A 10,713-nucleotide genomic window follows, 5' to 3' on the forward strand; every position below is an offset into this window, starting at 1 on the left:
TCAACTGGAATAGTTTTCTCTACATCCAACACCAATGATACATGCATTTTAAAATCTGGTTCCAAACAACATGCACTAGGAAAGAGAAGATTTTTGAAAATGCTTTTTTTCATTCTTTGTCACAGAATGAAATCAGCAGCTATCATGTTGTTCTGTCTCAGGTAAACCCAATCAGTATTTTAGGATAATAATAAAAGGCTGTGCTAATCAGGCTAAACAAGGGCAGTGGGCTTTGTAGGCAAAGTGCACTGCCATTAAAGGACTGCCCTCTCTTTCAAAGGTAAAATTTAAAAATGATCTCACCTGATACCCTGCACAGACTCTGCTCCAAATGCTACCACAGCTCAAGCTGAAAATCCAGTTGCTGAAGCAAAATCAATTTCACTGCTGTGGCTCAACCTGTAAGAGAAGTGGTAAAGGGCCCCAGTTTACAAGAACAAATTTGAAAAGCTTAAGGAAATTCTCTCAGAGCAAATCACCACAAACGTACCTGCAGATCCTAGATTTTTGAAAGCAGTAGCAGAATATTGAAATCCATTATGTCAACTTACTTTCAGGCTCATAATTGCAAACCTATACTTGCATACAACTTGAGTAATGCCTAATAATATAAAAGCAAACACCTGTACACTAATTTTAAATGAACATTTCAGTGTATTCCATTCTGTGCATTACAGAGCAATAATCTAAAGAAATTTTTGGATCATTATGCACTGTCCTCAAACATTTAAAAGCACCTTGGTCACTTATCCAAAGATCTTTCTAAGGAATACTAACGGGAGTGGCTGATCTGGGACCTAAGGGGTCTCCCCTGCCCCCATTTTAGTGCTGTTTGTTCTTTGAACAATTTTCTTTGAAATCTCTGTAGGATAAGCTACTTACATTTTAATTCTAAATATCATTATTACAAGTTACTTTCACGAGTGCCACTTCAGGCTTTAGTTCACCTTAATTTCTTATTCTGCAAAAACATTCATATAATTTATGGTTTTACAGTAAAAAAACATTTTATGCACCTGAATGAACTGAAACCTTGCCTGTTACTTGCAAAGCTATATTTTGCTTATTTTATATCATACAAACGTCTGTATGTACACACAGAAGCATAACATGTAATTTCACTAGCTGTATTCATGAATACATTCAACAAATACATCAGAAAAGTATTGCATTTCCCAAGAATTATCACCCAAACCTGATTTTCAACCTCAGAATCGCCCCTGTTTCTACTACTCCACAAAAAAAAGACATGGAGCACTGAAAGTCTAAGCTACTGGAGTACAAAACCTTTGTAATACTTTTCTCAATGGCAGAACAAACCTGGGCTTAGGGCCCAAATTTCCAGCTATTTATAGCAGTTATATTTATATATATATTTATATTTATAGCAAGTTATATCTGCTTAACATCAGTTCACGACTGAAGCCATATAATGAATCAGCATTCCCTGATTCATTTCTTGTGGGCACTTTTCAACCACCATCAGCCTCTCCTGGCCTATCAAACATGGTCTGAACAACTCTTGTATCCCAGATATGAAAACTGGGAATTGTATCTGCTAACAAGGAGAAATGGTAAGTTTGTATTCCTTTAACTACTACTAGAACTGTTCTCTCTCTGTCAACCCAACATACGATAAAATATTAAACTTAAAATGTTTTATATATCTTTATATAGGCTGAAAAAAATGAGGTTGTTGTAAAACTGAAATTTCTATTGTTACATGTAGAATGGCTAAGGTCAATACCCTATAGAGACAACTTGATCTTCACCTAAGTAAACCTTATTGACGTTTAAAACTGAAATTACAATAACAATAACAATAACTTACATTACTGCATAAATAGAGGGAAAAAAAATGATGATATTGATGCTTATAATAGTTTACATTCCTACTTTCTCTGCAATTTAAATAATGCATATAACAATTTATTCAGAGCCTCGGGGAAAAAGAAAAGATTTAAAAATCATTAAATCCCTCTAAAGATTAGGATACCCCAGAAATTAAGAAGTCAGAATTTCACATAAACTATTTGGTTTAGGTTGCCTTCATTTCAAATTCCTGCATTCGGTTTTAATTTTGACATTTTATACAGTTCTAGATAGTTCATTAATAATAAAAAACCATTTTTAATGTAACAGTTGAACTGACGATGGTTAAATAAATGCAAAGTTATCAAGTCTAGAAATAGAAGATAGTTCTGCTTGGTAGTTTCAAGGTGTCTGCGAAAAACACATTTCTGAAGTCTCATCCTACTGCAGGCAAGAGAGAATTCTTTGCATTCCAATATACAGAGAGGTGCTTATAGTTATATCAGCCAGCTAGGAACATGCATGTCTGACTTGTAGAACACTTACTTTAAATGTAAATAAATCAAAACTAGGTTCAGTACACAATCTTATTCATGTGGGACATGCCCAGCAGAAGTAGGGTTTATTTTTCGCCTAAGTGTCAGTAAGTGACAGATCTCAATGACACCCCATGCTATTTTTCTACAGGGAGTACCAGGAACTAGAAATATGCAGACTTACTACGAATCTTGACATCTGCAACATTCCCGGGGTATCACATCAGCCCCTTTAGGTTATTTCAACTTGATCTACATATCCATGAAAATAAAAATCAATGTGCCCAATGGTCTAGTAAAACATTCACCCTATCCTATGCAATTGCATCCTTTTTGGGAAGCACAGGCGTAAAGGCACAGTGACCCTCAGAGCTATGCCACTGGGAACTTATCCATCTTAGCAAATGATCTCTCATGCTGAACAAGTTAATAGATACCATCTATTAAGAGAACTTTTCCCTTGCTCCTTCTGCACTGCCGAGGCTTACTATTAGTGAACTCTAAATATCAGCAGGTGGTTTTACAGGAAATATGCAGAAAGACAAGTGTACTCGTTTAAGGCTCTGCAAGTACATGCAACATCAGCATCAGCATCTAAATTTAAGCTCCCTTTTTACTTGTATAATCTCACCACACCACAGAGAATTCACTTTACCAGTGGAGAACTTCGGGATGTTCTTAACGTCAGCTAAAAAAAAACCAAAAAACAAAAAACAAGTTTCTTTCTCTTCTCACAAGCAAAAGTTTAATAAAAATATGTACAACTGAAATGTTGTGCTCGTCTACCTCAAAACTCAGAGAACTAAGAATTTTAGATTAAAAAAAAAGTCACAGAACTTAAAAGAGCCAGTGGTTAAGTCCATTAATTTAGGTGCCCCACCTACAACCATTAACTCCTAATAAAGCCCATTTATACATTTATCAGTGTTATTGCATTTGTTGTATAGAACCTGGATGTAAACCATAACATTAGAAAGGGGGTCATTTTCACACAGGAATTTTAAAAGCCTAATTTTAAAGATGAAAATAGTATCTCTGGATGGAGGCAGGCATTAAAAATAATTGCTACAAATAGTAGTATCCTTTATTTCACACATCTTTAGTCCACAGAGAATGTTCATTTTTTTGCCTGTTGAATTGTTCACTCAGTTAAGAGGCAGTATTGCCCCAGGTTAGCTCTTCTCACCTCAAGTTCCTTTTAAAATCCAGCAAAAGCTAGTTAGCAATCAGACCTTGAGCTTCAGTGAGCTTGCAGATGTTTCTTTCACTACACACTTGGTACAATGTACTTCAGAGTGAATTAGCTTACAGCTAGTGCTTCGTCCCCCAAGAAAATGTTGTGAGCTGATGCTCCTGATCTGTTGGAGCACTTCAGCACCCTCGGAACACCCCACATCCATGACAACCTTGGGACACAGTAATTTGATAGCATTTAAAACCATTTAATAATAAGCCAATCAGGTGCTGTTCATAGTTTTTAAGCTTCCAGCTTTGTCACCTCTCCAGATACCTCTCTACTAGTCTTTTCCTCAGTGTTATAAATAAGTTGGCTTGCCTCGGTGTTGGTAGTCATTTTCCTGACAGTGATTCCCTTATGAAATACAGTGCGTATTTCATTGAGAAGATGTAACTTCATGTATCTTAGACAAAGTGAAACAAGGCCAAGCACCTCTCAGCCTCCCCTTCTCCACGCTGGGCAACCGCAGTTCCCTCAGCCTCTCCTCACAGCACATTTCTCAGGCCCTCCAGCAGCTCTGGTGCCTCTTTGGGCACTTTCAAGGACCTTCGCATCCTGGTGGTACACTTTCACTAACCTCAGATCCTCATAAAGTCACAGGAAGAATTCAAACCCAGAAATCCAAAGTTGCACACTACGTGCTATGCCTTGCTCTTTACGTATGTAAAGCGTATAAAGCTTCATCACCATTTAAAATATTCAAGAAATAAGGTATTGTGATCAGAAGTCACGCTAGTCATAAACTGAAAATTAAAAGTCAGCTGTAACATGAATTGTCATAAAGCAGATTACTTGCTACGTAACAACTACTGAAATCAAACAATATTTGTGTTTTTCCACTATTATCCAGAATTTCTAAATACATCACACTGGAAAGCCCAGTGAAGATGTGAAATACCTTTTCTGGATACTTCAGTTTATATTTAGAGATGTGTCACCACTCATTCCGACTGCAACAGGCTGACCAGCAGCTCAGCAGCTCTGTTTCACAGCTCAATTCAGAATCATTTCAGCTTTCAAATGAATGAAGAAAAAGAAAAAACAGGAAAAAAAAAAAGAAAAGAAAAAAAAAAAAAAAGAAAAAGAAAAAAGAAAAGGTTTGAATAAGTTAAAAGAACCAGAAAATTCAACAATGTGTCACAAATAGAGAGGTCATTATGCCTGGATAACCCAGGATATTAACAGTTGCAGAAAGTGAAACACTATCCACAACTTAGCAGTCAATGAGCCCTGATCAGAACCAGTGATCTTCTGCACAACAAGGGTGGCATTTTACAGTTCAGTGCAAAATGGAACAGACCCTTGATATCTTCATTTGTCCTTTTTTCTGTGCATATTTCACAGTGCAACGATTTAGGGTCCATAACGTGTCACTTGTTATACTTATAACTACAGAGTTTACTTGAAATATGTATGCACAGAAAAAAGTTCAGTGAACTGCAAAGATTGCAACAAATCTATGGCTTTGATCCACTATAAAGTTTTACTCCAAGTCTGAAACAATGCTGGTTAAATACACCAGAAGTCCTATTTGAACTACTTTTGCTTCTAATGCATGCATTTACTGTAGAAACAGATCACTTCAAGCTTTCTTCTAAATCAATGACTCAAAAGACTTTTTCATTAAATTTCATTTTAAAATAATAATGGACATACTTTAGAAGTGTTGCTAAAGTACTTTATTTTCAATATTTTACCGTACTAAGCATGGGGGTATAAGAAAAAATGAGAGGAAAGGATTCTTCTGTAAAAGAAATCGTCAGCATCTCATGGCAAATTTGAACCTTACTTTAAAAGCTGTAATAGAAAATGCCATATTCTCTTGCCACATTGCACAGACTTGGGAATATTGAGATGTTTTCTGTATGGATTTTTATGAATATCTTTCTCTTGCCCACCCCTCTGCACAATGGTAAATAATCCTTCTGACAGACTAATTAAGTGGTATTTTGGTAACATCATCAATCTGCAAAAATGCTTCAACATTTCTAGGAAGAATCTACTGTATTAGCACACAGTGTCTGAAAACGATTCCACAACAATACTACAGAGCAGCAAGACACAAAAACCAACAGAAGTTTCCCCTGTATACTGTAGAACAATATTACTTAGCTCAACTAAGCATGAACATTAATATTTCTGTAGCACACCCCAAAATCTCCTAAATTCTGTATATGAAATTTCATTGGCATTGCATTCTCTTCTGCTACCTTGGGCCAGAAATGAAAACATCATGAGAAAAGTTGTTTTTCCTGAATTGCTAGCCTGACTGCAGCAGAAATACAAGAAGATCATAACAAAATCCCAGTCTAATAAGCTTTCCATGCAGAAGAATTTTCAGGAGGATTCAAAGGAGCTTACATGCTACCTTATTGATACTTCAACCTTGGCTTCCATTCTTGTGCATCCTAGGTAGATTGCTTTTCACAACTCATTTTTTAATGCAAAAATGGTGTGAACCAGAACATTTAAATGCAAAGGGAGATGTATGTGAATTGAAAGAATCAAAGGAAGTTTGTTAAGCAACAAAGCTTAGTACTACATTCTACAAGCACCACTCACTGGTCCATACACAGATTTGATAAAGATAACTTAGCTGCATAGTAATTGAGGCATTATACTGTGTATCACACGTCTTGGAGCTGAAACAAGACTTGTATTGCTCACATTAATAATATGAGAACTGTTCAATTAAAATATGTTTGATTTATTTTTGCCACACAGCAGAGTTAGACACTTTATTTCTTTGTGGTAAAATAAAGGAGAGTTTTAGCTTAGGTTGACTCAAACATCTAAACAACATCCAGATTTGATAGGATTATTTAAAACTAATCCCTCTTGTTTTTAATTCATCTGTGCTTTGAATTTCTCCCATAAACCACATGAAAAATACAACTAAAAATAATGACTTCAGATAAGGCGTATGTGGAGTTTTCAGGCATGGGCTTTGGATGGTTTTAGTTATGTGGAATGAACAAGGAGGCTTCAACTTTAATACACCAGAAAGAATTGATCTATGAGTAGCACAATTAACTACATCTATGAATTTAATGAAAAAAAAATTGCATTTATACACAACTTACTGAAAATAAAAGCACCCAGAACGAGCTATTTAATTTGTCCTGCAATTCTTGACAGAAATCAGATCTCAAAATACTAGTTAGTGTAATGTTATCCCAGGCTAAAACAGTTAATTGGGTAAATCCTCCTTCTGCTGACTGATGTGCTACTTACAGCACCACCATCTCCATTCAGACAAATCTACACCATACAAGTTCACAATCAGCAGTAAAGTTGGAAATATGCTAATAAACTTGATGAGTGTAGAACAGCTCTGTTGTTGCCAGACCTTTGACTTGAACTCGATAGGGCTAATTTGGCATTCAGCAACTGGTGACATCGAGCAAGAGGTGAAGCTTCACAACAACGATAATGTAGTGGAAGTAATCAGTATTCAGACCATCAATAACAGGTCTTTGGCATGTGACTGTGGGCAAAGCAGGACTTCAATAATATATTGTCTGCACTATGTTTTTTAAAGGCGTGGTGCATAACTATTTCAATGTTATATTGAAATACTATGTATTTTTCATGACAGATTTAAAAAATATATTCTAATTTATCTAATCCAAGCTACTGTGATTTCATATGTATATATTCTAATATATACGTGTGTATGGTATATATACATAGGTTAACCTTGTATAAGGTTAAGTAGACTTGGAAGATCAGCACTGACCATTTATGGCACCAGATTATTCTGTGCTGTCAGCAAGGATGAGTCAAAACAGGACAACAGTACTAGTAGTTCTTCCAGTTTCCTTTGACTCCAATAGGATCTCTGCCAAGGAATAAAATCAGTGCTCTGGGCTAGCCAGTATCTGTATCAAAGATCTAGTCTCTGTCCTTCCATGCAAAATTTGAATACAAACTCATTTGAATATGCTCCCTCTGCTGCCAATTAAGAGAGCAGAAAAATGGAGAGAATTATCAACTGGATGTGCCAAGGCAGTCCAGCAATTAAAGATACGCCATAAGGAGCTGTTTTACTCAAACTTACATCGTTGGAGCAGAGTAGAAAAAACACAGTATAAAAACAAAAGAGGATCAAATCAAATCCATAATTACTAAAAAATTCATTTCACTATTAAAATGCTTTGGTTAGGCTTTTGGTGGCCAAAACAAAAGAGTAAGTTCCATCTCTTGGAGAGGGCCTTGGAAATGCATCTGCTACAACATCAAAGCTGGTTCAACCCTGGATTCAAACCTAGTTCTCTACAGCTTGGTCCAAGACTCTTCATCTTTGGATATTTCACAAGCTGTTTTGTAACCTTGTTTCATCATTCTTAAAGGTGGTTGTTTTTTTTTCCTCCTACTGTAAGACCTCCAATTCACTTTATGATTACTGTCTCTCATTCTCTCACCTTAAAGAATATCTTACAGGTATTAGAAGACTGCTATTAGGTCTCCCCAAAGTTCTCTCTTGTCCAGTCTAAACAAGCTCGTTTCTCACAGCCTCTCCTCACAAGGAACTTCCTGCAGTCCCCTGACCATTTTTTAGTGGCTTCACTGAAGTTTACAACCACCTTTCTATTGCTGCTCTTGGATGTACATTCCAAGGGTGCACATAGCAATTACTTCTAACAGTAAATCTTTCAAACAGACCTGCAGTGAAAAGGTATAGGAAAAAATTTAAACATACGATTCAATATTAAAAATAAAAAACCCACACAGATGTTCAGTATATTGTTTCTACTGTAATTTTGTACACCTTTATGAAATTCATAGAAGCCCATATTATTTATTGCTAAAATTTCTGTAAAAATTACTACTTCTGTTTCAAAAACTCCTTTTGCAATCTAAGAAAATTTTGAACTAGAAATTAACAGCAACTGCTGCTGTTATTTTTCAATGATGTGACAACTGCATTTGAAAAAATAATCTGGTCTGTATTTTGTTCTCCAATTAAATACATCCAGTTCGTACCGATTTACACTCTAAGCGTGCTCACTGGGCTCAATAACATCACATGATATCTAAATAGTTGGAAAGGTGTACTTCAAATGAAAGGAGTTTAAGATAGGAGTGAAAACACTTTTAACAACCTATTCCCAGACAGGTTACTTTGGGGGGTGGGAGAGATTATTTTATCTTATGTTATTGTCTTCCTATTCCTTATAGGGATTTATAGGGTATTTGTAAGAACTGTGACTGTCCTAGTGCCAATTATTGTGTTAATTACAGAATTATTTTCAACCATGCCTTTTTCAAAGAGGCATTATTTAAAGGCTATTTACTTTTCCTATGACTACTTTCTGTCATCAGCTCATGCCTTCACAACCACAAGGCTCAGACATTAGAATTCCTTCCAAGCACAATAAAGCCTTTTATGGCTCCTGATAAGAGACCTGGGAAAAAAAACAAACACAAAAACCAAATCACACAAAAGCCAACTTCCCCAGCACTCTCCCTCCATGAATGTATCACAGTATTTTTATTTAAATAATAGAAATAGAGTCTTATTTAAGCTAGAAGCATTGTAAGGTGATTATTTCTTCACAGAGGCTTGGTACAGCACTGACATTGACAGTTTTGTTTTGTTTTGTTTTTTACAATGGGTTCATCTCCTAGCAATTAATGTATTACATTTCTTAGTTTATAATGCACCATTTGTGTTTTAGGCCAAGAGGTTACTGTTGCTGCATGGCATTAGAAAAATAATCCATCCTATCTGGAATTCAAACAAATATATGTTTTTCAGCTATGAAGAAGGACCAAAGATGTGCAAGCAGTGAAAGAGGAATCAGCTTTCCATGCTGCACTTTCAAACCTTCTGCAGCCCAACAGAAACATCTGGAAGACTAGCCTTCTGATTTCCCACTCCACATGTGTTGGGAGCAGAGATATTACAGTTCCCACAATCTTGTAATGGAGGAAGATCAGAGTCCTTTTTATTAACAGTAACTTTTCATTACAAGAAGCAGTTAGAAGAGATGCTTCCCTGTACCACCTTGTAGAACTAATCAATTCAAACATCTGTGAATCTTAGTAACACTAATTGATTAGTTTTAGGTTAAAGGTTTTAAACTTCCAATATTTCATTTAGTGGTTGAACCTCCCAGGAATACAGACAATATGGCCATGATGTCAGAAGCCTGCTCCTCTTAGGTCACATCAAATGTTTAAAAAAACTCATAAGAAGAAGAGTAACTACAGAAAGAACAGTGATCATTAACTTTCTTTCTGAGGACTGCCAGGTTTTCAGTTGGAGAGTGGGGACCAACAGCAGGAGCAGCAGAGTTGCTAACAAAGCTGCAAGAGTTTGCAAGGTTTGTAAGCAGCAGTATGGTTGTTTTTCTTTGTCCTACACAAAGCTTACATCATATACATAACAAACAGAATACTTTACTTACTCTATGTTAAAGTTTCCTTTAAGTATGCACAAGAAAAACATCAAAATGTCTTTTAATAACTTATAAAACCTGAAAATGCAAACAAGAGAATAATCTACCTAATAAAAAACCTGCATAATAAACAACACATTCATAACTTTTCAGAATTTGTAAATTAGCCTCTATTTTCATTTGTTATGTTCTCTTCTGTTCAGAACACCATGACTGGTGATTGTATGCAACATGCAAAAGCACACTGGAAAAAAATCAGACTTCAAATATCTATAAATCACTCAAAAATTCTCACTATGAGTCAAAAAAAAATCAGCAGCCTTTACAGATCAACTTACATTGCTTCACATTCCTCAAAAGACAAGAACTAAAAAAAAAAAAAAAATCCAAAGCCAAATTCCTTCATCCTTCCCTGCCTAAAAAGAAACACAAAAGAGCAAAAAAGCAGTTGATAAAATGCTGAGATATCGCTTGATAGTCATATCTCCCAACTGGCTTCATTGCTGATCTTTCTCAACAGCAATAAAAGAACAACAGGTTGTAATTGCCAAGGTTAGCTGCAATCCCAGGCTGACGCACAAGGATTATACACCCTGTATTCCACTCTGCTGGAAGGGTCTTATTTGGCAATAAAAGATTAACAGTAAAAGCCAGGGTTTCAGCTCTAATACCTAAACCTGAAGACATTTCTAAAGTACACACATCCAGGAACAAGCATCTGAGC

General features: G+C 35.9%; 1 long non-coding RNA gene across 1 annotated transcript in view; it reads right to left on the bottom strand.

Annotated features, from left to right (window-relative positions):
- LOC128085326 (uncharacterized) overlaps positions 1-401 on the bottom strand; it is a 46,311-nt gene extending 45,910 nt beyond the window's left edge. Inside the window, exon 1 of the long non-coding RNA XR_008208901.1 lies at positions 304-401. This is a non-coding gene — a long non-coding RNA (uncharacterized LOC128085326). The remainder of the gene's footprint in view (positions 1-303) is intronic.
- Between the last annotated feature and the right edge of the window lie 10,312 nt (positions 402-10,713).

This window comes from Tympanuchus pallidicinctus, unplaced genomic scaffold, assembly GCF_026119805.1.
Source record: "Tympanuchus pallidicinctus isolate F22 unplaced genomic scaffold, pur_lepc_1.0 scaffold3, whole genome shotgun sequence".
NCBI classification, from domain to species: domain Eukaryota; kingdom Metazoa; phylum Chordata; class Aves; order Galliformes; family Phasianidae; genus Tympanuchus; species Tympanuchus pallidicinctus.